Below are 4,538 nucleotides of genomic sequence, written 5' to 3'. Positions count from 1 at the left end.
TTGTTCCAGAGCACAGGCAAACAGCTGCTTATCACCAGGTTTGCAGCCTCAAGGCTATTGAACAGTGTCAGGAAAAGTATTATTCCTCCCCGCTCGCGGGAAAGTTTCTATTTTTGGCCCCTCCGTCACAGGGAGCTGCTGCCTGGACCCGCTCTGGGCTGGGAGAGCAGCCAGCCCTGCATCCCCCGGGATCCCTGCAGAGCCCCTTCCTCCCCCCTGCCAAACTCACCAGTAAACAGCTCAATTTTGGGTAAAATAAAACCAGTTTTGGTTAAAACTTCAGTTCACCTCGATTTGATTTTTTTTGTTTGTCTTTTGGCCCTTGAAATGGCATCTCTTCTGGGAGATCTCACTGGCATCCCGGGGGATGCTTGCCTGGCTCGGAGGTGTGATCCAGCTTGGAGAAGGCTCTGGGGAGACCTTAGAGCCCCTTCCAGTGCCTAAAGGGGTTCCAAGAAGGCTGTAGAGGGACTTTAGGCAAGGACCTGGAGGGACAGGACAAAGGGGAATGGCTTCACACTTTAGGGAAGGGTTAGATGGAATATTGGGAAGAAATTCTTCCCTGGGAGGGTGGGGAGGGGAGGCCCTGGCACAGGTTTCCCAGAGAAGCTGTGGCTGCCCCATCCCTGGAAGTGTCCAAGGCCAGGTTGGACGGGGCTTGGAGCAACTTGGTCTAGTGGAAGGTGTCCCTGCCCGTGGCAGGGGGTGGAACTGGATGGTTTTTAGGGTCCCTTCCAACCCAAACTGTTCTGGGATTGTATGATACCTGAAGGGCAGCTGCAAAAGGGCAGAGCCAGACTTTGTGCTGGACTTTCCAGTGACACTTCAGGGGGTTCAAGGTGGAAAATGGTGGATTCTGTGTCCTTGGGGGGAAGGAAAAAGACTCAGCTGATCAGAGCCAGTGCTGGTGACAGCCCTGCATGATGGGTAAGACATCGCCAAGTCCTTCTGCCAACACGTCTCTGACAGTCTCCTCCCTGCACAGTTCTCTTGGCCAGAGGGAAGAGATCCATCCAATTCATCTCTCCAATGGCTCTACTTCCCAGATCTCATCAGCTCACCTCAGCCACAGAGCTTCCACCAACCACTGCAGTGCCCAAATCCAAACCGTCAACACACTGAAAAAGCACAGTTTTGATGATTACGTTCTGTAGAACTGCGAGATCTCTAATTGAGGGTAAAATTCCATCCAGGGTGCATTTCAGCACTGAAAATAGCACAATAAATTAGCTCAGCTTTTTCCTGGTTGACTCAGCTAATCCTTCAGCCGCCGACAGACAGATTTGATTGTATCGTCTCTCCTTGGGCTCACTTAACGCCAAGGCCAAGTCGTGGCAGCTGCAGCAGATCTCTGCAGAGCTGCTGCCTGCAATATATAATCTGCCTTTATTTCTGGCTGCACCACGGCTCGGCAGCAGAGCTGAACAGAGGTCGCTCCCGCTCCTGGCTTGATTTATGAATATGGATTTTGGTGGTTAAGCCATTAGGAGCGGTGATGGAGCAATTCCGCCTACATCCTGTGTGCCTCATTTGGAGCCCGCTCCGCAGAACATTCCCCGTGTCTTCCCCCTGCAACACTGTTCATGCAGGGAAGATTATATTAAGGCTTTGTCTGTAATGCTGTAATTCCACCTTGCCTCCCTGAGCCCTCTCCAGTGGGAAACAACCCAGCCGCAGGCAAGGAAGTGGCTGGGAAAGGAGATTGCAGGGGACTCGTGCCCAGCAGGAGAAGCTGATATCCCGCCCTAGAGGCTTAAAGGAAAATGTTAAATCTGCTGAGACCCCAGCAGGGACTCTGCTCTGGCTATTTGTGGTGCTGCCCCAGCGCCTCCATCCATCCCAGGGGACCTGGGGATGCCCCAGCTGGGGTAGCCGGAGTGGGGGGATCCATCTGGCTCTGCTCCGTGGGCAGCTCCCCTGGGAGCAGCACTTAAATCCCCCAGGGAAAAGCACGGGAGAGGAGAGTTACCATCACGGCTCACTGAGCGGCTGAGCATCGCTCCCCGGGGAAGCCCAAACCGGTTAGATCCCTCTCCCAAGGTCGTATTCCCTGTTCCCGGGTCAGCACGTCCCAGCCCCAATCCACAGAGCTTTGTACCAGCACGGGGTAAGAAACAGGCTGTGCCCGGGAGGCCTCGCTGTGCAATTAGAGAAAACAAAGAGGGAGAGGGGAATTGTACGTCCAACCCGGCAGGGGCCGGGGTACAGCTCCTGCTTCCTGGCTCCAAGCCGTGTTTTTCCCCAGCGCTGCCGTATCCACTTGTTTTGGAGAGGAAAAGGCTCCCCCTGAGCTGCCCCCATGTCAGACACTGTGTGGTACAGGGCCAATTTGGCACCTTCTCCCTAACGAACGAGCACCGGCCAAGATGTGGTCATGGATGAAACAAGCACGTTATCCATGCGGGAGCCTTTGGGAAGGGTCCCAAGCAAGGGCAGGTTTCCCTTTTACAGCAGGCAAGATGCTTTGAAAGGTTCCCAAGGAATATCCAAGACCCCTCTTTTCCACAGCGGCAGAAAATTAAATTTCCGCATTATTTATCCAGGCAACTCACAGAACTCCTAAATGGAGCAGATCCGTCACAGCCACCCAGCTCATCACTCAGCAGCCATTCCCTCCTCGTTTGTTTTTAATTAGCAGCAACACGCAGGGGCTGAGCCAGGCAGGTAACGGAGCTCGGCTGCTCCAGCCGGGATCACGGAACGTCAGGCAGCTGGTTGCAAATCACCCCACTAATAGGCTGGGAGCAGGGATGGAATAAACACACTGGAGCTGGTAACAAGGTCACTGCCAAAAGGACACTTGCTCCGGGAGCTCAGGTGTTAAGGAAATGAGGATTGAGGGACACGGGGTCAAACGAGAGTGTGGGAAGAGCTGAGACTATGGGCGCGGGGTGGGTGGGGAGATGTGTCCCAGGTCGTGACTAATTTGCGTTCCTGCGGGTGAGGCAAGGTATGAGAAAGCCCCAGGGAGAAGCCAGCCACTGGGGAAAACGCTTCCAAGAGAGGTGAGGCACAAAGGCTGAAAGGGAGAGAGGGAGGGGAGGGAATTTTGCGTTGTGCCTCAGGTACCGGAGCGACAGACCGAGACAAGATGATGGGAACTGGTTTGCCTGGGACCGGGCGGGAAGGGGTGGGTGGTGTGACAGCCCAGGGGGTGAGCAGGAAAGATGCTCCAGCTCGTGCTTCTCCCAGCCTGACCCCGGAGCAGCCCACATTCCCCACTGGGAGCCCCATCGGGAATGATTTTGCCACCCCAGCTCCCTCCAGCACCCTGCCCACGCTGGGGGGACACTGGACACACCAACAGCCTGAACTGACAGACCAAGCGAGAGAGTGACCTGGGCTGACAGTGAGAGCCAGCACAGGGTGACAGGAGCAGGGAAACAGGGTCCCAAGTCCCATGAGTGCCCTCATATGTCCCATCCAGGGGATGCCTTAGGGATCTCAAGTCCTGTGGGTGCCCAATCCCAAGAACCTAAAGGTGCCAGGGCACAATGTCTCCGTGTGGATGAGTGTGGTCCCATGCATGTCTGTGTGGAACCCAATCCCATGTGGATCCTGGTCCCATGTCCATGTCTGTGTGGATCCCAGTCCCATGAGTGTCCATGTCCATGAGGATACTGGTCCCACGCGTGTCCCTGTCTGTGTCCATGTGGATCCTGGCCCCACTCATGTCCCTGTCCATGTCCATGTGGATCCCGATCCCACACGTGTCCCTGTCCGTGTCCATGTGGATTCTGATCCCACACGTGTCCCTGTCCGTGTCCATGTGGATCCCGATCCCACACGTGTCCCTGTCCGTGTCTATGTGGATCCCGATCCCACGAGTGTCCGTGTCCATGTCCATATGGATCCCGATCCCACACGTGTCCCTGTCCGTGTCCATGTGGATCCCGATCCCACACGTGTCCCTGTCCGTGTCTATGTGGATCCCGATCCCACGAGTGTCCGTGTCCATGTCCATATGGATCCCGATCCCACACGTGTCCCTGTCCGTGTCCATGTGGATCCCGCTCCCACGAGTGTCCGTGTCCGGTCTCCCGGCGCCCCCTGGCGGACACGCCGCGGCCCCGCAGCGCCCGCCGCGGCCCCGGGACCGTCGGTGTGACTCCAATGGGGGTGACACCCACGGGGGGCTCTGAAAGGACCATGTGACATTAAACCCCAGTCCCACGGGCAGAGCCACACGCGTGGGGAGCCAGGAGTGGAGCCTATCACCCACAGAGGTTAATGACGGCAGGAATGTGGCAGCGGGCAAAGCGAGGGGAGACGGCTCTAAGGAACCGCAGAAGGATCTCAGGAGTCTTTAATTAGCCGTTAATTAACCTTTTGCACTGTGAAGAGGAGGAAACAAAGCCCTGCTGGGAAGAACACGCACCAACTTGCTCATTCTCCTCCAGGCGATTCGCTGGGATGATGCAGAGAGGGGAGGGCAGAACCCAGTGTGAACAGACCAACATTCCCCCATTTAGGTGCCTTCCAAAGGCTTGGAAACTGGGAAATGCCAGCCCTCGGTTCACTGAGCAAGATGGGTAAGG

Source organism: Pipra filicauda, unplaced genomic scaffold (assembly GCF_003945595.2).
Source record: "Pipra filicauda isolate LSUMZ 115617 unplaced genomic scaffold, ASM394559v2 scaffold415_size613988_pilon, whole genome shotgun sequence".
Taxonomy (NCBI): domain Eukaryota; kingdom Metazoa; phylum Chordata; class Aves; order Passeriformes; family Pipridae; genus Pipra; species Pipra filicauda.
This window is presented reverse-complemented; position numbering follows the sequence as displayed.